We start from the raw sequence: 24,341 nt of genomic DNA on the forward strand, positions 1-24,341 counted from the left end.
CACACACAATACTTTGTAACCAAATATATTGAAATGTTGAAATGTTCTGGGGAAAAATATCACTGAATTTATATGAGCACTATATGCGAGACAAAATGTGAGATTTCACGATTTTACAAGAAAAACACATTAGCTGCTTTTATATGAAAGAGAGGTTAATTTGATTCTGGGTTCTAATAGAGGTTAAGTATAAGCCTTTAATGTTCTCAAGATCATCTCCAAATAATAATTCTTCCACAGAAATGATTCACTTGCAATTCAGGCAGACAAAATGGAGAAAATGGTGAGACAATGTCTACAAGTAGTAGTGAAGATTTAAAACTCCTGAGGCAAACTTTAATATTCCCATTTTTTTTAAGAGCTGGAAATGTGTTTCAAAATAATGTAGGTGTTGGATTAGGTGCCTAAATCAAGGCTTCTCAGACAATGATGACTACAATCATAGATTAGAAAAAGGTAGGAAAGTCATTTCTGCCCTGGGTGAGGTGGAGTGCGGGTACAGCCAGAGGGGTTTTAATTCACAAAAAATGTGCGAGAAGATACTCTGCTATGCTAATTTCTGGATGGATTTGCTTAAATGAGACTTTCTGTCCCTTACAGCCGCCACAATGGCATTATAGTTCATACCAAAATCAGCATAGAAAGCAAGTGGTTTAATTGGGAAGAAATCTGCCATCTGCTCTAGAAAGACATGGTCTTGAAACATATGCAAGACTGTGGAATAACAAATGCCATTACTGCCAGATCTGTACATATCAGAATTTCAGAAGTTTCTCAGAATGTTCTCACAAGAAGCTATTTATTTAAAGGAATATGTACACAGATATTCTTTTTTAAACAACCACCCCCACCCCCACCCCCACCAAAAAATGTTGGAGTATTTTATCTCAATTAAAAGTCCACAATGGTGACATTTTCCCAACCAAACTACGGTACATCATTATCAGAGAAACAGACAGGTTATGAATTACACATCTCTATCTCCAGCTTTTTAGTTTATTATATATGGTCTTAAAGTGACTTATATTGCCAATTATACGACTTATAATGGTAGTCAAATTCTGCTATGCATGGTTCAGGCTTCTCTAAGGTTACACAAATGTTTCTGAAGACAGATTTCTATCTTAATGCACTTTTTGCAATGCAAGAGTGCAATGCAATTTCCTTTCCCTGTATCAAAAGGCTTCCAAAATTCTGGTTATATTGGAAATGGAGTGTTGTAGTAACAGCTTATGCCACCTTAATATGTTACATCCTTGGAAAACTTGACAGTCATACATTTACCCTAAGCATTTCTCTGCTACGTTTGCTTTCACTTCAGTGCCTTCTTATGCTGGAAAGGTATTCTGGCATAGCAGGGGAAAATGAGTCATTGCTATCCTGTGCTATCTGGAAACAAAATGTCATTGCAGCTGTTTGCTTTTCATTTCCTCACATAACCAAAGGCTAGCTAGGCTGCTGTTAAATTTCCTCTAATATATATATATATTTTCCCTGCTGGGAAGCTTCCTTTCTAATTCATTGGGGGAAATTATCACATTTGTGGCATTCATTTTGCAGGAGCCACAGAGCTCTAATTTCCCATGTTGGTTTTCTTATGCTCTCCTGATTAGGGAAAACAAATTCATTATCGTGAGGGTAAGTACGTTTTTGTCACCTGACCATACAGGAGAGCACATTATGCCAAAAGGGGCAGAGTCACTCATACAAGTAATAAACAGACTTCACACTTCCCAATAAAGACGGGAATTTGTGTTGAAGCAAAAGGGGCGTAATTTACCCTGACAGCTGAGACAAGTAATATAGTGCGTGCACTTATTGACAAAGCTGGTGTTTGTTTGTTTGGTTGGTTTTTGTTGTTGCAAAAAACAAAACTTGTTTCCTTGGCAACTGCTGCACACTGTAATACTAATGCTAAGAAAAGTATGGAACTTGCTTTACCAGGAAGAAGCCATTCTGATACCTGTGTACAGTTTTTAGGCTTTTATTGGTTTGTCAGCCTTGGAAGTTGTTTGGATACTTGGCTAATTATGTTTGAATATTGTTGCACGCCACCTCAATCTCTGAGATTCCAGGGCTTCCATGTGCTTACTCAATGTTCATGTTTTCTTTTGAGAGTGGAGACTGTGGTGTCTTCAGGATATATGTACAGTGGTACCTTGGGTTAAGTACTTAATTCATTCCGGAGGTCCGTTCTTAACCTGAAACTGTTCTTAACCTGAAGCACCACTTTAGCTAATGGGGCCTCCTGCTGCCGCCGCACCGCCAGAGCATGATTTCTGTTCTCATCCTGAAGCAAAGTTCTTTTTTTAAAAAAATTAATTTTTATTAAAGTTTCCACAAAATTTTCAACACAAACAAAACACAAGTACAAAACAATAAAACATAAAACACATATAATTTCAGATCTTAATTTCTTATACCTTACTTTCCCGACTTCCTCATACCTTCCCTTTTCTGCATTCTCATGTCAGTGATTTTTTAGCAAATCCCCCCCTTATTTCAATTTAATTTTAATAACATTCATTTTCTTTTCACTTATCCATTACCGCTATCAACCCCTATTTTCTCATCCGGCATCAACCTAACATTCACTAATTTTTGCATATTTCTTTAAATAGTCCTTAAATTTTTTCCAATCCTCTTCCGCCATTTCTCTTCCCTGGTCTCGGATTCTGCTCGTCATCTCTGCCAGACTCATGTAGTCAATCACCTTCATCTGCCATTCTTCCACGGTGGGTAACTCCTGTGTCTTCCAGTACTTCGCGATGAGTATTCTTGCTGCTGTTGTAGCATACATAAAAAATGTTCTATCTTTCTTTAACACCAATTGGCCGACTATGCCCAGGGGAAAGGCCTCTGGTTTCTTAGGAAAAGTGTACTTAAGTACCTTTTTCAGTTCATTATAAATCTTTTCCCAGAAGACCATAATCCTTGGGCACGTCCACCAAAGATGATAAAACGTTCCTTCCGTTTCCTTACATTTCCAACATTTATTATCGGGCAAATGATAGATTTTTGCAAGTTTGACTGGGGTCATGTACCACCTATAAATCATTTTCATAATATTTTCTCTCAAGGCATTACATGCCATAAATTTCATCCCAGTGGTCCATAACTTTTCCCAGTCAACAAACATAATGTTATGACCAATATCCTGTGCCCATTTAATCATTACCGATTTGACCGTTTCATCTTGTGTGTTCCATTTCAACAGCAGGTTATACATTCTTGACAAATTCTTAGTACTGGGCTCTAGCAATTCAGTTTCTAATTTTGATTTTTCCACCTGGAAGCCAATTTTCCTGTCTATTTTGAAAACTTCCATTATCTGATAATAATGAAGCCAATCTCTTACCTTCCCTTTTAGCGTCTCAAAACTTTTCAATTTCAATCTGTCCCCCTCTTGCTCCAAAATTTCCCAATATCTCGGCCAATTAACCTCCATATTAAGTTTTTTGACGGCTTTAGCCTCCATTGGCGACAACCACCTCGGAGTTTTAAAGGTAAAGGTAAAGGTACCCCTGCCCGTACGGGCCAGTCTTGACAGACTCTGGGGTTGTGCGCCCATCTCACTTAAGAGGCCAGGGGCCAGCGCTGTCCGGAGACACTTCCGGGTCACGTGGCCAGCGTGACATCGCTGCTCTGGCGAGCCAGAGCCGCACACGGAAACGCCGTTTACCTTCCCGCTGGTAAGCGGTCCCTATTTATCTACTTGCACCCGGAGGTGCTTTCGAACTGCTAGGTCGGAGTTTTACTTTCCAGCAAATCTTTATATCTAATCCAGACATTATATAATGCTTTCCTGACAATATGATTTTTGAAACCCTTGTGAACTTTAACCTTGTCATACCACAAGTATGCATGCCACCCAAAAAAATTATTAAAACCTTCTAAGTCCAATATATCAGTATTCTCAAGAAGTAGCCAATCTTTCAACCAACAGAAAGCTGCTGATTCATAGTACAGTTTAAGGTCTGGCAGGGCAAATCCGCCCCTTTCTTTCGCATCAGTTAATATCTTAAATTTTATTCTAGGCTTCTTGCCCTGCCAGACAAATTTGGAGATATCTTTCTGCCACTTCTTGAAACAATCCATCTTATCCAATATTTGTAATGTTTGGAACAAGAACAACATTCTAGGCAATACATTCATTTTTATAACTGCAATTCGACCCAACAAGGAAAGCTTCATATTTGACCAAATTTCTAAATCTTTTTTTACTTCCGTCCAAGTTTTCTCATAATTATCTTTAAATAAATTCAGATTTTTAGATGTCATGTTTATCCCCAAATATTTCACTTTCTTAACCACCGTTAACCCTGTCTCATTCTGAAACATTTCTTTTTCCAATGTTGTTAAATTTTTCTCCAAAACCTTCGTTTTAGACTTATTTAGTTTAAATCCTGCCACTTGACCACATTCTTGAATTAATTCTAAAACTCTTTTAGTACTGGATTCAGGCTCTTGTAATGTAAGTACCAGATCATCTGCAAATGCTCTCAATTTATATTGTTTCGCTCCGACCTGTATTCCTTTAACCAACTGGTCCTTTCTAATCATATTCAGCAAAACCTCCAGGACCGATATAAACAATAATGGAGAGATTGGGCATCCCTGACGTGTCCCTTTTTCTATAATAAATTCTTCTGTAACTACATTATTTACAATTAATTTCGCCTTTTGTTTAGAGTATATCGCACCTATACCATTTTCAAACCCTTGGCCTACCCCCATCCCCTGAAGATTTTTCATCATAAAGCTCCAAGAAATATTATCAAAGGCTTTCTCAGCGTCCACAAATATCAGAACTGCTTTAGTGTTAATATTCACTTCCAACTGTTCCAAAATATCAACTAAGTTCCTTACATTGTCTGATAAGTGTCTTCTCGGGAGAAAGCCTGCTTGGTCCCTATGTATCTCCTCCATCAAAACTACTTTCAACCTTTTCGCTAAAATGTCAGCAAAAATTTTGTAATCCACATTTAATAAGGAGATAGGACAGTAGTTTTTAAGTTGAGTCTTTTCTGTCTCAGTCTTCGGTATAAGTGTGATAGAAGCCTCTTTCCACGTATCTGGTGCCCTCTTTCCCTCCAAAATTTCGTTGCAAACTTCTTTCAGAGGCTGTATCAACCACTCTTTCAACACCTTGTAGTATTTAGAAGTCAGTCCGTCTGGTCCTGGAGACTTGCCCAATGCCATATTCTGAATGGCACCTTCTATTTCTTGCTCTGTTATTTTCTGATTCAAAATTCTTTTACTTTCCTGTGAGATCTTTCTCAATCCATTTTTTCCCAAGAACTGTTCTATGTCAGTATCTTTCTGAGGCCCTTGTGTATAGAGTTGTCTAAAATATCTCTGGAAGCAGTCTCTAATTTCTATTGGTTTGTAAATGTTCTTTCCATCCACTTCTAAATTTGTAACAGTATTCAATTTTTGTCTCTTTTTTATTTGCCAAGCCAGCAGTTTACCACATTTATCAGCTGATTCAAAGGTCTTTTGTCTCATTTGCTTAATTTCCATTCTATTTCTTGATTCGTCAGCTCCATATATTGTGTCTGATATAATTTAATTTCTTTCAAAATGTCCTGCGATTTTGGATTTGATCTCAATTTTCTTTCCCCCTCTTTTATCTTTTCCAAAAAATTTTCTTTCTTGTAATTCTGGCTTTTCTTTTTAATTGTATTCTGTTGTATCAAGAATCCTCTCATCACTGCTTTACTTGCGTCCCAGATTATTCTTTTTTCTACCTTAGTCCTCATGTTAATTTCAAAATAGTCTTTTAAAATTTTCTGGGCCTTTTTACAAACTTCTTCATCTCTAAATAATGTGTCATTCATCCTCCATCTAAAGGTACCAGTTGTTGTAAAGTCCATCACCATCTTTACCGCATTATGGTCGGAGCATGTTTTTGGGCAGATTTCAATTTTTTTTATCTTGGGTGCCATTCCTCCAGTGATCCAAATTTGGTCAATTCTAGTCCATGTCATTTTGGCTTCGGAGTAAAAGGTTCCCTCTCTTTCAAGTGGGTGTTTTGCTCTCCAAATATCAACCAAGTCCATATTGTCAGTCATTTCAAAAAAGATTTTTGGAAGTCTTCCATCTTTTGTGACTACCTGTCTTTGGGATTTGTCCATATTAGTTGATACTACTCCATTCATATCTCCCATCAATATTAAATTTATGTCCATATAGTCCATCAATATCTCATGTAGCTTCTTAAAGAATTCAACTTTCCCCTCATTTGGTGCATAAATTCCCACAATCAAAAATTTCTCTCCTTGAACTTGAATTTCAATTGCCAAATATCTTCCTTGTTCATCTTTAAATATTAATTTCGGTTGCAGTTTTTCCTTTGCATATATCACCACTCCTCTTTTTTTGACTTTGTCTGATGAAATAAATTCTTGTCCCAATCTTTTATTAATAAGTAATTTCCTATGTGACCTCGTCACATGGGTCTCTTGTAAACAAATCAAGTCCAATTGCTCTTTTTTTAATATGTGAAAAACACTTTTTCTCTTTTGGGGAATGTTTAGACCGTTACAATTCCAACTTAGAAGCTGCAGAGCCATAGTCATTCTATTTGTCTTCTTCTCCTACTGCTCCGAGTAGTTCTTCTTCTTCTGTTGGTGGTTTCAAACTGTGTGGTAAATTGTCTTTGTCCAAAATTCCTCCTCCTGGATGATCTTGTCCCGATTTCGCCCCCTTGCAGAGATCCTCTTCGTGTTGATGTAAGAACTTGTCTTTATCTTCCACCGTCTTTATTCTCCTTTTCTTTCCCTTGTATTTAAAGGATAAACCTTGAGGATATTCCCACCTAAATGGTATATTATTCCTTTTCAGTAACACCACCAAATTTTTGTACTGATTTCTTGCTTCCAAAATCTGTTTTGGAATATCTTAAAAAATTTCCACAGAGGAATTTTCAATTTGCAAACTTCTTTGCAGATCCAAAATTTTATCCCTCTCTTCTTTTGATCTTAACGTTATCAGACAATCTCTTGCTTTATTCCTTTTCTGCCGTGTGCCAAGTCTAAATGCACTCTCTATCTTAAATTCTTCCTTCTCCAAATCCTTTTGCCAAAACTCCGAAAACTTTTTTGTTAGATAATCCACCAGGTTGTCTCCTTCACTCTCGGGTATTGCCCTGATCCTTAAATTCCTCTCCTTCCTCTGCATCTCAATCATCGAGAGTGCCAAATCATGGTCCTCCAACTTCTTGAAGACCGGTGGGAACCTTTCGTCAGTTGCAGTTGCAATTTCTCTAGCCTCCTCTGCTATCTTACGAATGGTGGATGATTCCTCTAGTAATTTTCCAATATATTCTGTGTTAGAATTCACTTTATTTCCAAGTTCAATTATACTTTTGGTGTTTGCATCAATTTTTCCTGAGATCTCTGCTACAGTTTTATTTGTTTCAGCAACTTGTTTGCTAGTTTCAGCACCTTGCTTTTTTAATTCTACACCTTGCTTTTTTAGTTGATCCAAAGACTCATTAATTTTTGCAAGCACTTTCGAAAATGCCTCCTCAGTCATGACTTTTGTCTTTTCTTGTGGGATGGCAGCTGCTCCCGAGGCTCCAGATGTAGAAGCCCTTCTTTTCATAAAAGAATCAATTCTATATTGTTTACCAGATCTCAAGGTTTTTTCCTGTGACTCTCCTTTGTCTTGGTCACTTGCCATCCCACTATCTTACAGTCAAGGTCATTCCCATGCTCATATTTCCCTTTTCACAGCAGCTGACTAAATCCACTTTAATGCTGAAGTTAATCAAGTCTCCTCCAGAGGGCGATCTGGCTGGTATTCTCTTTACAGTTTAAAATGAAGAGGTTCTTTCGTGTAAAATATTCCCAAAGTACTCAAAAGTATTCCCAAAGCACTCAAAGTTTCACTAAAAGCCACAATATCAGTCTCCAACAGATTGAAACAAAGTCTAAAGTCCAAATAATTCCAGGGAAAGTGTATCTTATAAAGGTAATTTAAAGTAACTTTGTATCTTTAACACATTAGCAGTCATCAACTGGCTTCCCTTCTCCGGCAGTCCGTTCCAGGGTTGGGGAACAGCGGTAAAACTTTAATCCCTTCTTTCAAGGCAGGCGGATTTAGACAATTTAAGCACAATTTCTTCCCCCCACTCCTGCCTGCAGGGAGAAGGTCCCAGTTTTTTGTGCGATGAGTTGCTTAATCAAAAAGGAAACTTCAAAGTTAAAGCTTAACAGTTCTTTGCTTTGATCTTGCTGCAGAGCGGAAAGGCAGACTTCCTTTTAAAACTTTTCCGTCTCGGTATCCAAATTCGTTAAATTTAAGTCCCAATTATTCCTTAAATCTTTATCCTACTCACGGATAGTAGTTTCTTTTTGTTCCAAATCACAGGAAGAAATCAGCGCTCTCCGTCAATGACGACGCAGCTTCACTCCACAGGCTGGGTACAAACGACTCTCAGCTCCACGCCACACACCCGCTGCCGTTCCGAAGCCTTTAAAAAGGCTTTTTCGCGGCTTCGGGGGGGCGCAAAAGGTGCCCACCGAGTCTCCGGTTCACAGGCTTCGTGCCTGTGATTTTTTAGGGTCCCCGCTTCGCCGTAGCTGCGGGACCCGAACCCGTGGAGCAGATTTCCCTCAAGAGCTCCGAGGGAAACCCGCCATTGAGCGATGGCGCTGACCGGAAGTTTTCTGAAGCAAAGTTCTTAACCCGAGGTACTATTTCTGGGTTAGCGGAGTCTGTAACCTGAAGCGTATGTAACCTGAAGCGTATGTAACCTGAGGTACCACTGTATATACAACCTGAGCCTACAATGAAGAGGTTCACAGCATTGACACCCCAAGAGGGTCTTCTTTGTCTCAAATCTGCAGCCTTGGATTCAAACAGAATCCAGCGTGCAGTTTTCTTCCAGCTTCTGGTTCACATAACTCAACTCTGAACTCAGGCTTTGTCCCTCTAACTATCCCTGAGATGAGGGGAACCTGCCATTTTTGAGAATAAAACCATATTCTTTTATTTTTATAAATACTAATTCTGATAATGAAGTATTTTCTGAGAACAATGTTGACAATAGGGACATAATTCAAAACTGAAGAGTAGAAGTGGAGTGGTTTTTTTTTTTTTTTAAAAAAAAGAAACGGATAACTGTGTGGTTATCAATTGGCTTACAGAAGTAGAAATTAACCTAAAATAGTTCTCCTAACAAGTGATATGTAAAATGGCTGACTGGCGATGGGAACCAAGGGCATAAATAGGCCATTTTCCCCTTAAATTTAAAAAAGGGCCTTAGGTTCTGAAGTAAGGTGCTGCTTGTCTGTTGAAGATTGTGCTCCCTTTAAGTATAGGGAAATTATGCATGAATCAGTGTAGCTGCCATTTCAATATTAAAATTGTTCCTCTAGGCCAAAACCTTTCCAAGTTATCAGAACAAGCCTTTATAAGTTTCACTTCTGCCTTAAAAAAAATGAGCTGAACATTTTGGAATGTCTTCTTCTTCTTCTTCTTCTTCTTCTTCTTCTTCTTCTTCTTCTTCTTCTTCAGATTATAATGTCTGTTGTTAGTTAAAATGGAAACATCATGAAGCATTAATAGGATTAGCAGAGAAGAATCAGAGCATTTAACTCTTTAAAAACAGTTAATAAAGACAAGAACTTTTTTTTAAAAAAAAATGTCTAGGATTGTAGAAGAGGTACTAATGGTCTGGTCCATGGGTAGGCAAACTAAGGCCCGGGGCCCGGATCTGGCCCAATCGCCTTCTAAATCCAGCCCACAGACGGTCCGGGAATCAGCGTATTTTTACATGAGTACAATGTGTCCTTTTTTGGGAGGCAGTGGAAGACAGGAGTGCCTGGCGTTCTCTGGTCCATGGGGTCACGAAAAGTCGGACATAACTAAACGACTAAACAACAACAACAATGTGTCCTTTTATTTAAAATGTATCTCTGGGTTATTTGTGGGGCTTAGGAATTAGTTCATTTTTTTAAAAAAATAATAGTCTGGCCCCCCACAAGGTCTGAGGGGCAGTGGACTGGCCCTCTGCTGAAGAAGTTTGCTGACCCCTGGTCTGGTCTATTGGGTCTTACCATTTGCTTGAATTTAACTCATGAGCAAACAGCATCAGATGTAATATTTATTTATTAGGAAATCATGTAAGGATATTATTAATTAATTAATAATATCCCACATTTTTCCTAGAACTGGGACTCAAGGTGGCTCGCAAAAATTAAAGCAAACATGAATAAAACATATCAATATTAAAACATATAAAATATAATAGTTAAAAAGTACAGTAATCAAACTATAATATATATAAAACAATACAAATCTAGAACATTAAAAGAATTGGTTCCACCATTTGGAGCTCTACCACAAGTCTATTTCACTTTTATTTTCTGGAAACTAGTTAAAAAGGAAGACTGCAAAGAGTTACGGGGAGAAATGGGGCAATGCTCCGGAAATCATAGCCACATTCTGGGTCAGAAGTTTCACTTACTTCAAACTAGTGACTGCAACTCTGAATATCTTTTTCTATACACATGAAAATAAGATACTTTCCTGCCATAATACCATTTCACAGAGCACAGACCTGCAGGTCGGGGTGGGTGACAAATGTGATGCAGTTTGAATTTAAAGGCAAACTTACCTTATTCATACTTTTCAAAACAATTTGAGAATCAAAACACAACCATCCTTCAAAATTTGCAGTTTTCTGAATTTTTGCAATGCAGTTCTCCAGTCCAGTAATGTATATAAGTCATTACTGAATCTTAGGAGGAAATTTTAAATGTTCCTGTTTATCCAAGAATGGCTGGAAGATACCATTCCAGCAACCCCGGAGTCACTGGTTAAACATTTTTAGAATGTTCTAAACTGTTCTAAAAATACCATTCAAAATGTTTCATATTACTGATATGTTCACTGCCTTAGGCTCCTTTGGGACAAAGGGATATAAATTTCATACAGAAATGTGTAAGGATAATTTTTTACTAAAATGCTGCTGTGAGTGAGTATTTTTAAAGAATGCCAATTGCTGCAGAAATGTGGAGAACTGAATTTAAGATTGAAGAAACTGAAATGGACTGTCCACCCTTACCTTCAGGAAAGCACATGGTAATTTTGCATGCAGAGAAGTTGCCCTGCATTCCCTATTTTCACACTTCAGCAACACCCTAATTTGGCGGTTGCACACCTCCCCTGTACAGCTAGATTTCAGTGGGATTGATGTGTGAGACTACATTTTACATCTTCCCCGCGGTGTGGGAATCCCTTACATAGATCGCAGTGCCTGGAGACAGGCAATCAGGTCATGCATCTATATCAGTGACCAGAGGAGGAATGACCACTAAGAGGACTACAAACAGAATAAACACCGTGGTGCATCTGCAGCAGTACTGTTCACCAAATGCCTTCATCTGCCCCAGCTGCAACAAAACATATCTCTTCTGTATCGGTCTCTAAATTCACAGCAGACACTGTAACCTTTCAACTGTTTGGCTTCACTCTGTAAAGGTGCACTCTTCCATTGACTCCCGAGACAGATGAGTGCCAACAACTCCATTTGGCAGAATTGGTGTGATACAGGAAACGAACCTTGAAAGAACTATGAACATAAAAGAACTGCAGGTTGGAGAAACAACAGTACAGTGTTACCTCGGGTTACAAACACCTCGGGTTACAAGCACTTCAGGTTACAGACTCCGCTAACCTGGAAGTAGTACCTTGGGTTAAGAACTTTACCTCAGGATGAGAACATAAATCGCGTGGTGGCTGTGTGGCGGCAGTGGGAGGCCCCATTAGCTAAAGTGGTACCTCAGGTTGAGAATGGTTTTAGGTTAAGAATGGACCTCCAGAACGTATTAAGTTCATAACCAGAGGTACCACTGTAGTGTAAATCTTCTTTCATTGCTGTTGCACAAGGAGAGGGAAGAATGCTAAATACAGAGGAATCATGTATCCCTTGGAAAAAGTGATAATTGGAAGTTTATTGTCAGGGAAGTCACCTCAAGGGCCACTGTATTATCTTTGAAGCTGAAACAGAAACACGGTTTTGCAAAATTACCAGCAGTTTGGTGAAAGTTTGTGTTTCATTCATGACTTCTTAGAAATGCAACGGAAGCTGGAGGGAGAGAGAGGGAGGGAGGGAGGGAGAGGGAGGGAGAGCAGCCTAAGTCCAGAAAATGCGTGAACCTTGTAAAATCTCTTTGCTAAGTCAGCATAATTTACGCCAGTCAATTAACTTTATCTCGTTTAAGCATTTCCTTTGCTCCAGAGCTAACCATTTGAGAAGATACCAAATATAACCATTTAACTACACATCAATTTTACGTTTCTTCTGCTCTGATTATCTTTGGCAGGCGAAAGGCCTGCTATGGCGCAGTAACTTGTAGTTTAAACAATTTTTACTATTATTATTATTATTATTATTATTATTATTTATAGTACTGTAAAAATGTAAAATGAAGACACAAAACACATAATAAAACAGCCAACACCAACACCACAAACTAATATCCCCCTTCCCACAAACACATTTAAAAGGACATAGGATGTTAATCAAAGGCCTGGCTATAGACAAATATTTTTGCCTGGCATCTAAAGATATAGAATGAAAGTGCCAGGTGAGCCTCCCTGGGGAGAGAGCATTCCACAAATGGGGAGCCATCACAGAAAATGCCTATTTTCATGTTGACACCTCTGGACATCTGATGGAGGAGACACACAAAGAAGGGCCTCAGATGTTGACTGCAGGATCTGGGGAGTGGTGGTTCTATGATCTCAATAAGCTACACTTTCTTGGAAATACTCTCCATCTTCTACAAATATTAATATATCCCTCCTTTATTTTTTGGGATTTGATTTCATCACTGACAAAAAAAGAATTATTATTAAAGGGAATGGAGGGTTCAAGGTTGAGAACAGAATACCTCTTTCTTAACTACAATCTGTAAGGGTTTCCATCATTTCTGTCACAGTAACTTGGGCAAATCCTTATGATTAGCACATGAAATCCAGCATGTAGGTTCTTGAAACTGACCTTAAATCTGTCTCTCTTTCATGGAGTAAAAAATAAAATAAAATCTTTGGCGGCGGCTGTGGATTATGGGATAGTTTCTCATGCCACAGACAGCAGTATTTATGCCCATCTCTGCAGTGCAATGGTACGCATAAATCAAAAGTTCTTCACAACAAATGGGTACTAATTGATGTTAATTCTAAATTAGAACACAATTCCTGTGGCAATACACATTATGCCCACATGAATGCCAAAAGAATTCCTTCTGATGGATGAGGCAACTGAAAATACTGAGGAAAACAATAATGACTTGCCACTGTTGTGTGAAGTGTTGGCCAAGAATCAGTGGAGTTCTCTGTATCAGCCCTTTCTACGTTCCTGTTCCTTAACAGTAGCAATTTGTTATGACAGACTTCCCTATTCAGCAAGACCACAAAGAATCAGTCATTTGTCAATAGGCATTCATACAATTACATACTAATACATTCACTTAAGGCGAACTGAATAGTGCAGCTGAAAATTAATCTCCTTGCATCAGCTGCTAACTGCAACACATTCCTATGTGTTTCAGATATGTGATGTGAAATGTTGATTCATATTTTTATATAAACACATTTTTCCTCGCACAGTTTCCCCCCTCCCCCATGCTGCTGGGGTGAATCATCAGCCCCGGTTTGAAGTTGTAGTACTAATTTTATGCAACCATTAAATAGGTTTAAATCCCTGCCCCCCGCTGCCCTGCTAAACTGGCAATGTGAAGTCAGTGACAAATGTGGGTGCATGAAACATTTTACCAGAGCTCCATAATATTTTGTTTGTACTCTTTGCTTGTCCGTTCCTGCCACTGGTTGCATGTATGTTTCATTACAGGTTGTCTTATAATGTTGATGATAATGCTATAGATTGCATCCTGCAGGTGAGAAAACTAGACCTCATAAGAAGTTCATTGCACTGAGGTATTTAATGTACAAATAAGCAGCAATTCATTTTTCCAAGACATTGCAAAGTTCTATGATATTATTTACTGTTAGCAAAGTCACTTAAACAACGCAAGCAGAGTCCAGAGAGAAGGCAAATCCCAATAACACTGTAATGAGAAAACGTAACAAAACCCAGTGTATAATCTGAGGAGAAAGAAACAGAGAGGTTTTGTCTTTCTTGGTTCTGAGAAACATTCAGCAAAAAATATACAGAGGAAAACTTCTCTCAGAATGAATAACTCTTCATGTCAAAACTAATGCTCACATTAATATGCTGAATAGTAGTAATAGTAGTAGTAGTACTCCACCTATCTGACTGGGTTGCCCCAACCACTCTAGGCGGTTTCCAACATAGGTAAAAACAAAATAAAAGATTACACATTAAAAGGCTTCCCTAAACAGGGCTGCATTCAGATATCTTCTAAAAGTCAAATAGTTGTTTATTTCTTTGACAACTGATGGGAGGGCATTCTACAGAGTGGGCACCACTACCAAAAAGGCCCTCTGCCTGGTTCCCTGTAGCTTCACTACTTGCAGTGTGGGAACTGCCAGAAGGCCCTCGGTGCTGGATCTCAGTGTCTGGACTGAACATTGGGGGTGGAGGCAGGTATATAGGTACGAGGCAGTTTAGGATTCCAGCTGATGGCCCATCTGTTTTAGAAAAGAATTTAGAGCATTCAACAAGAGCAGCAGTACCAGTTAAAACCAATTAAAACCATGCAAAACTCTGTTATCATAACTCTTAGAATAAAACATGAATGCAGCATTATTTGGGCATCACCTTTAATAATATTTCAGTGGTCATAGTGGGGCAGGTGTGGTGACACTGTGTTAGGTGAGGATGATGTCATAATTATTGGGATGAATTATTGGGATGAATTGTTTCAACAGCAATGCCCAAGATCCATTCTCAAAGGTATTCTTCATGAGCTTGCCACTTGGCAGATGTTGAGGTTTTTTTTTAATCAAATCCATCCAATTTGTCTTAAAAATGGTGCATTCTGGAAGTACATAAAATGCACTGATAGTGAAAAATACAATGAGCAAATTACTGCCAGGAGTACGAATGCACAGAGATGGCAGTTATGCAGTAAAGGCCAATGCAGTATAATGTACTGCCAAGTCAAGCTGACCCCCAGGTTCTTGTCAAATTCTAATGCTGGTGATATATAATGAACAGGAATTGCACACTTCAGTGAAAAGTAAGCAGCTCTTCTTCACTCAGTGACTTCATTATTTCTCTCATGTTATGATGCAGATGGGAATCCAATTATCAAAATATAATCTAGGTGGAAGTGTGAAGCAACAGTAAAATCTTGATCATGTTGCTGTGGCCAATTGACTCTAAACTTGGGTTTACAGTGCTAGGTGTGGTCAGGAGTTGAACCCAGTGGCGTAGCGTGGGGGGTGCAGGGGGGGCCGGCCACACCAGGCGCAACATCTGGGGGTTAGGGTTAGGGGGCGCAAATCCACGGGTTAGGGGGCGCAAATTACCTGCCTTGCCCCAGGTGCTGACAACCCACGCTACACCACTGGTTGAACCTGTGGCAGTGGAACAATTCAGTCTATAATGTAAGGTGACATCCTCAAATATAAGCCAATTTAGTCATACTGAAGCGAGTGTCATAACCAGGTTGCAACAGAGCAGGTTGGCAGCAGCATGGTAAGGTGTTAAAATTTTGGACAATTCTGTTGTTGACACAAGCTATGAGATACTTGCCTCGTTGGAGATTTAAATCATTCCCAATTCTATTCTTTTGATTTTAGCACTCAGCATGAGGTATTAAATCAATTCAGAATATACAACAGTTTTCAGCATGCAATACCATGCTAAATGAGTTTAGCTCCATCTTCTTCCTCCTCTTCATTTTTTTATTTTATTTTTTGGCAACCTTCTGCTGAAAAAAACCCCTGGTTAAATGGACGATCCTTTGGGATGTTCCTTGGTGCAAGCCTTTTTGGAATGAAATTACTAGGCCTTTACTTATTTGGGTATCTTTTCTTCCTTATTCTAAGGCCTTCAGGCAGGTAACAATATCCTATGCTCATTATGTCATTGTATAACAACTCTTTGAAGCAGGCTAGTCGATGTGACAGTAACTTGCTCAAGGCCAACCGACCTTGGCCTGCCACATTCATTCAGATTCATCCCCCAACTACTGCACTACACCAACTCTGAGTAGATATGTTTAAGATCAGGATGTCAGGCAATATCAAAAGCACAAGTCGGCCGAGATTTGCTTTGATGTCAGTGAATTTAGCTTTGCTTTAGAGGGACCAACTGATAAACAGGCATGCAAATGAAGGCTGTGCACGTATCTTCCGAGTAAGGTTGGAATAGGCCTCAAGCAAGCAGAATGGGCTCTTCAAAGCCTTGTGGTGAGAGAGTGAATATACATAATAAGTTGAGCAGAATGGATCTCTTCTACCCTATTTGTGCTGTCCCTGGCTGTAGTTCAGGTGTCTCCTGGTCCTTGGTATGCAGGCATCTTTACTTTTTCCATGATATCACAAATTTAAATATACTGTCATGTTTCACAGCAGTTGAGAGAGGTTTTATCCCTGCATGAGTGGCTAACCTGCAAGTGGGCACTGTGTCTAGGTGGGGGCAGTGCTTCTCTTCGGGGGGGGGGGGCACAGGCGTACGCATACCCCCAAATATTTTGTGAATCTTTGTACTTTTGTCCATTTACTGTATTTATTTTTCTCGATTTGAACTATGAAATGGTGATTTTCTTGAGTCAAAATGAGAGTACCCCTAAACATTTTTTTTTTAAAAGCACTGGGTGGGGGCATCTGTTCCCTTCTCCTGAGGCAGTGTCTGGTCCTGGGAGAGAGCACTTGATCTGTCTCTCTGAATCCTGCTCAGTCACTCTAGACTGAGGCTCTGTACCATCCCCCCCAGGAGAGGTGAAGTCCCATTTCCATACTAGAGCCAGATGGGATTGGTGAGGGCAGTGGGTAGGGTTTCTATCTGTTCAAGTTTCACCTTCCCAATCCTCCTTATCTTCTTCTAGCGTTCTCCATCCCAGGCCTGATTCTTACACTGCTGGAGGAGTCGTGATGATAACAGAAACAAAACGTGGTGGAATCATTGAGGAGGGGAGGGACATTGGAAAAGTGCCAGAGGACAGTAGAAGGCACCAAGATATATGAAGTAGCTGGGATAACGGGAATGGACTCAAACCTAGATGTCCAAGTTTGTGTCTGCATTTCACTCCCCAGTGCTCAGTCCCTACATTTTGGAATTTTGTCAGCATTGGACTTTTGAAGCAGAACAAATTGAATTGTGCAGTTGATAAATTCAGAATTAAAGGTCCTGTTTGGGGCTCATATTCAGTGTGATTCTGGGTCTAAGGAGAACAGTGTCCTTTTTATCATATTAACAAATGTTGATTATAGTTATATAATTTATAGTGCTGAATCATCCCTGTAATACACAAAATAGAAAGCACATCACTCTGTAATAGATTATGTTGATTGGTTTTGCTGGCAGATGTGAGAGAGCATCATTGCTCATTATATAGCAGGCTTAATTGGTTTTCTCCTGAATTACGTAGACAATATTCTCTTAATCTGCTCACACAGAGGGTACTTAAATTCAAAATCTCTGAATTATTGTTTAATTGTTAACATTTTTCAGATAGCAGTTATACTCAAGGATTGATTTATAAACCAAAAAGGGAAAAGGCATGTCCTTTATGAAAAATACTGTAATAGGCATAAAGGTCACATGGGATATAGTTAATGTTACCAGCATGTTCTTCTTGAAATCTGTTGAAAGAAAAAGGTTACAGAATACAAAAGAAACTCCCACTTCCTGTCACTGAACTATTTCCAGTAGGGTGACCAAATAGTAACCAAACACAATATTCTTGCTTTAAGAGAGCATGAATTGTCTTTCTAGAGACAGTGCATTTCAGTTAATACCCATGTGTCACTTCTGTCTATCTTCTATTTATCAACTATCTACCTAGGCTGAATTATCTCAGAGTTTTTTGGTTTTTTAGAATTTCTGAGCAACGTTGGGTACAAGGCTGCTTGTGATCTATAAAAGGAGAGATGCTACGGCATGTTTAGAAACAAAACTCCCTATACTTAAGATACCTCCTACCAAACAAATTTATGGAGTCGGATTGTGGCAATTTAGGGTAGAAGGCAGATCAGGCAAGTCTCATCTGTGTGTGGAGCATATTATTTGCAGTCCTCAAAACATCCCTAGCTATAAGAATGTCAGTAGCTGTTCCAGCAGAGCGCCCAGAAATTCCTCCCAAATATTGTCAGTTCTTAAAGTGTGAGCACAGCAGCTTTGTGAACCTGTTTAGGAAAAACAGTACGCACACTTAAAAATGAATAAATTCACAAAGGAAATTTCCCAAAGGAAATTGTGCTGAGGTGATAAATCGTATTGGCCAGAATCCTGTTTGAAATGGCAGCAGTTCAGAAGGTGAGTAGTGAACATTAAAACCTACACAGATATTTTCCACAAGGATGTGAAGGTTGCAATTCCTTTTTAAGTTTGAATGGCTATAGCTGCCCCCCCCCATATATATATATATATATATATATATCACAGAACAGCATAAGCAATGTTGTTCTGCCTACTGAATTTCAGCATCTGCAAGTTTTCATCTCTGCACGCTTGTCTGTGTGTTTTGCGGATGAGTCGAAAGGGAAAAAGAGAATTCCAAGCTGTGCTCAGAATAGTCTACAGCGTCTCCATGCACCTTTTCCTTTCCCACATGTCTGCTGGGGAGCTCTGAGGTAAGATTTCATTGAATGGCAAGTTGGGGGGAAATTATCACTTTAGGTTGAAGGGCATTAATACCCTGGAATTACTTGACATAACCATGGTAACAAGCTCTGCAGTAATGGCAGTTACTCATATTTCCATAGAAACAGGACTTTAAAAGTGGAAATTACCTTTAATTTATTTCTGTTGCTTACAGTGACAATGGCATAATGTGCATTTCTCCCCACAAGATACAAACATATTTTGGCTACAAAACTGTCAAAAAGTTGTTCAAAAATACAGAAGGATATTCTAAGATACTGGTTTCTTCTTTGTTGTTTACTGCTTATTACTAGTCAGGTGAAGAAAGAAGCATATAAAATGGCATTTATTAAAAATATTAAATTTAGCAGGAACCAGCAAACAAGGAAAAAAAAACCAGCAGGTGTAAATTTTTTTGTACCATTATTTGCCAATAGCCTCCATTTCTGGACTGAAGATTACTATATCTGAGGTAACCCGCCGCTGCCAAGTATATAGGTGTTTTCAAACTATTTTTCTGTTGGGCAATGTTGACTGGAGGCTGGGTTGAGATATTATAGGTATTTCTTGGATGGGATGGTTTTTAATGTTGCATTGTTTCTGTTGCTTTGCTTTATATTTTGCCTGTTTATTTTCTGTAAGTTGCCTTGAGACTATCTTAGGTTGGCTCCAGACTGTCAGTATTATTATGATTTTTTGGGGGGTGGGCAGGGAAAGGAAATAGGCTTTATGCTGAGACCCTTCTAACCCCTGGATCCAGCAAGTGTTAATATATAAGCCAGTAGGGTTGCCTTGGGGGGGGGGGCAAAGTTGGATGTGACTACTCCCTCAGCTTGCAGTTAGTTAGGAAGACGAAGTCAGGGTTTGGAGCAGAGTAGCAGTGATGTGACTTAGAAGTAAAAGCAGCGAGCAGGAGAGAGAATGAGAGCAATGTCTGATTTCTGTTTAAATCCGAAGCTGCCATTATGGGAGAAACATAGTGTTGATGTTGTGAACCCCCTATCGTAAGATTAGATTGTGTGTATATATATATAAAGGTAAAGGTAAAGGTACCCCTGCCCGTACGGGCCAGTCTTGCCAGACTCTAGGGTTGTGCGCTCATCTCACTCTATAGGCCGGGAGCCAGCGCTGTCCACAGACACTTCTGGGTCACGTAGCCAGCGTGACAAGCTGCATCTGGCGAGCCAGCGCAGCACACGGAACGCTGTTTACCTTCCCGCTGGTAAGCAGTCCCTATTTATCTACTTGCACCCGGAGGTGCTTTCGAACTGCTAGGTTGGCAGGCGCTAGGACCGAACGACGGGAGCGTGTGTGTGTAAATAAACTGTATATCATAAAGACATCATTGTACCTCATTCCAAAAGGAAACATGAACCCTGGGTAAGCGCCTGGAACCCTTGGAATCGCACACTGCTTCGAGATTAGGATGGTGTGCAAAAGTATTTTGCAGGATGGATTCAAGTGTATGCCAGAAATTTGTCACACTGGCACATCAAATTCACTTCAAAAAAGCAAAGGATTTTGTGTGTGTGTGTGTAAATAAAGGTCACACCTGTGCCATACATTGTGCTTCCTCTTAAGAATTCTGGGAACTGTAGTTTATACCTCACAGAGCTAAGATTCCCAGCACTCTTAGCAAGCTACAGCCTGTGCTTCACTTAAATAAATCACGATGTTAACTCCTCCCATGGGACTTTTTTTTCATACCAGGGAGTGCAGGTAGCTAGGGAGGCTGCTGAGTGCTGGGGAAATGTTTAACAGAAAATAAAACAGCCACACCACCCATAGACACCTCTCAACAATAAGATAAGCTCGACCCAGCACCCATCAAAATTATAAAGTGCCCCCAGAAAGAGGCAGAAAAAGAGAAGCCCTTTTCACACTGGAAGAAAACATTTGAGAAACCAGAGGGAAGGTTTCTGCATAGCACTAATCTCCACACAGCTTTTGTGGTATTCTTCTTTTATGTGCAGACATGGTCAGTGTTTTTTTTCTACAAAAATGTTTAGGGGTACTCTCATTTTCCTACTCGTATTGAAATACTGTCCCTCAATGAGGCCAAACTTAGATTCACAAAATGTTTAGGGGTATGCGTACCCCTGTGTCCTCCCAGAAAAAAAAGCACTGGACATGGTACTTAACGGTTGGTATGGTTATCTTTGCTTGCAACTTTATTACATTTCTAGAAAGTGATTAACAAGAAACTCTGGCTCCAACTAACAGTTAAAAGTAATAAATTGGGCCATGCAAAGTGGTCCAAGCAACCCCATAGGTGCAGCTGTGCAGGGGAAGGAGTATTTGCCCTTGGGCTCACGAGAATCCCTTTTGGGGTGCAACACTGATATCTGTGGATGCTTAGGATCACATGCTACTTCCTGCCTCCATTGTCAATCCGTTTAACGTGGACTGACAATGCATCTCTTAGTAACAGTTACAAATCCAAAAAATGTGTCAGTTGAAGCATAGGATTTCATTCTGCCCAGAAACCTGAAGCAAGGCCTATCTGCATTCTTGAGGAATTGAATATGATCCATGTTTTTAAATTCTCTATAGTTGTTTAAATAAGTATCCTCCCCAAATATCCCTGTCTGGCACAAGACACTTAAGGAGAGGGAAAAATTACTGGCACAAGTCTATTCCCATGCTTGGAAAGAGAGATTTCAGGTTGTTAATTCACCCAGCATTTTATAAACTGCATGTATTTATGTAGTAATGGGGAAAAAAAATAAACCTGCACATATTTCATCATAAGGGAAACAAATGAAGCCAAATCTGAGGAGGCTTGTATTTAATCATGAAATGTGCAACATTTGGCTGTGCTGAATTAGCCATTTGTCTTCCTAATGCAATGCCTCCAGAGAGCTGGAGGCACAGTGGACACATTCACAGCTTTGTGTATGCAGGCCCTCAAGGGACCTTGGGATGAATTCAGAGGGGGAGCACAAAGCCCAGCTCCCCCAGTCCAGGGTTATATCTTTGTCAGTGTGGTCTCAATGGAAAGAATTAGCATATCAATCTGGAATGGCACACTGCTTGGGTCACCGAGAAAATGAATGAGGCACAAAAAGGATGATGTGTCATATGGCTGCTCCAGATAAGTAAGTAATCTGTAGTGGCTCTCATCCTACTTACAGCCATTATCACACAAGCTATGGCCTCTCCTCTGTGCATTTCACAGGGTTGGTCATGCCAAAGTTACTCATGTGCAAGGCAAGGATGAGGAAACAATTGCCTGATTATTATTATTATTACCATTTTAATCGCATCAATTTGAAAAAAAGTGAAAATTGGGGTGCCGCAGGGTTCTGTCCTAGGCCCATTGTTGTTTGACATATTTATAAATGACTTGGATGAAGGAATTGAGGGAAGCTAATCCAATCTGCAGATGACACCAAACTGGAGGGGTAGCTAATGCCACAGAAGACAGAATCAGAATTCAAAATGACCTTAACAGATTGGAGAACTGGGTGCAAGCTAACAAAATGAACTTCAGTAGGGACAAATGTACGGTTCTGCACTTAGGCAGGAAGAACCAGATGTGCAAATATAGGGTGGGGGACATCTGGCTTACTAGCTGTACATGTGAAAAGGATCTAGTGGTCTTGGTGGACCACAAGCTTAACATGAGTCAACAGTGTGATGCAGCAGCAAAAAAATGCTAATGCTATTCTAGGCTGCATCAAGAGAAGTATATTGCCCAGATCAAGGGAAGTAATAGTACCACTCTATTCTGCCTTAGTCACTTGGAATACTGGGTCCAATTCTGGGCACCACAATTTAAAATGGATGTTGATAAGCTGGAACGTGTGCAGAGGAGGGCAACCCAGATGATCAAAGGTCTGGAAACTAAGCCTTATGAGGAGCGCTTGAAGGAGCTGGGTATGTTTAGCCTGGAAAAGAGGAGACTGAGAGGAGACATGACAGCCATTTTAGGGGCTGTCACATGGAGGAGGGAGCATGCTTGTCTTTTCCTGCTCTGGAGTGTAGGACTCGAACCAATGGACTCAAGTTGCAAGAAAGGAGATTCCGACTAAACATTCGGAAAAACTTTCTGACAGTAAGAGCTGTTCTGCAGTGGAACAGACTCCCATGAGAGGTGGTGGACTCTCCTTCCTTGGAAGTTTTCAGAGATTGGATGGCCATCTGTCATGGATACTTTAGCTGAGATTCCCGCATTGCAGGAGGTTGAAGTAGATGACCCTTGGGGTCCCTTCCAACTCTAAGATTCTATGATAACCACAGAGTGTTTTTAAAGGAGTTTGAGGTGAATCAAAGTGAATCATTTAGTGAACTCCTTCTCTTATTAACAAAAACCTGTATCAATCAAAGCAGGTCATTGCTGAAAATATCATTAATATTTGAAGCTCTTTAGATAAGAAGCCATCAGCTATATTAATCTTTTTAATCTGTACAATACTAGTTATATCATCTCTACTCTTTTCTTTTCTGCTGGGCCCTAATTAAATTCAATTCATGCGTCATGACATTACCAAATCATTCTGGCTTAAGTTAAGCAAACATGGTCTCACATTCCTTGTGGATCTTTCAGAGTTAGTATTAGTATTGTTTCAGCTTGCTTACGAGATGCTAATCTCCACCTGCTTGTCCTGTAATTTCACAACTTATTATATTTACCAAATGAGTTATGGAAACTAGCTATTAAAAGCCCCGTTCCGTGGCCAATAAGCACAGGACACCCTTACCCGGCAGCGCTGTGGCCCATAGATTGCAGCAAAATACTGGGCAAGGTTTTGCCCAGTATCTTCTCTGTGTGATGGGCTCCTCATAGGAAAAAACTGTCCCATGAGCCCTTGCTGCAGAGGGGAGGGAAAGGCCATATAAGGCTGCTTCCCACGGAGCTTATAGCCATTTTGCTTTGAGAGCTTCCTGCCCGCACACCCTCATATTAGAGCCTTCATTGAGCAATTTTGGGTTGCTGGTTGACAGGGCCAGAAATGAATTTGTTTCTCTCTCAACCTGATTGGCACTTGGTTGGTTTTTTTTTTGGTTTTTTTTTGCCTTTCCCTCAGTGAAATTATGGCTTTCCTTTGTTAGATGGAAGAATGTTGTTTGTATGAGAGTGGAAATGGCATTGGTTAGGCTCAACATAGTATAGGGGCCCCCCATAAGGGGCCTGAGGGGAGGATGGGCCATGGCAAACCCAAGCATGGGTTTGGTATCTGCCTGGTTGGAATCTGCACCCTGGTCCCCCAGTGAGACCTTGCTTGACTTGCACAATGGCAAGTTTCAACCCTGGCCAACTCCATGGTATGGGTTTGGAGTGATCCAAACCCAGTTGATCCATTCCATCAACATGGGGCTTGTGGAATAATGAATTGATCCTGGGACCCAGTGCTATGCCAACCCTTGCCCTGCCTGCTGCTGTCAATAAAGCTTTGACCAGATTTTATCTCATCACCGTTGTACAGTTAGGTTATTTTGCTGCACTCATGGGTCACATAATGCACCTGCCTGGGCAATGTGTGATTCCTGTTCATCAAAGTGGCTTACCTTAGATGTTTGTTTTAGAATACTTGTCCACTTGATGCAAACATCACTGAATCCTGATGGTGTTTGCATTGCAATGAAA

General features: G+C 39.9%; 1 long non-coding RNA gene across 1 annotated transcript in view; it reads left to right on the forward strand.

Moving 5' to 3' along the window:
* Positions 1 to 17,310, forward strand: part of LOC307213787 — a 68,620-nt gene extending 51,310 nt beyond the window's left edge. The window contains exon 5 of the long non-coding RNA XR_013837684.1: positions 16,995 to 17,310. This is a non-coding gene — a long non-coding RNA (uncharacterized lncRNA). The remainder of the gene's footprint in view (positions 1 to 16,994) is intronic.
* The last annotated feature ends 7,031 nt before the right edge of the window (positions 17,311 to 24,341 follow it).

The sequence above is a fragment of the Podarcis cretensis genome (genome assembly GCF_951804945.1).
Source record: "Podarcis cretensis genome assembly, chromosome: 3".
NCBI lineage: Eukaryota > Metazoa > Chordata > Lepidosauria > Squamata > Lacertidae > Podarcis > Podarcis cretensis.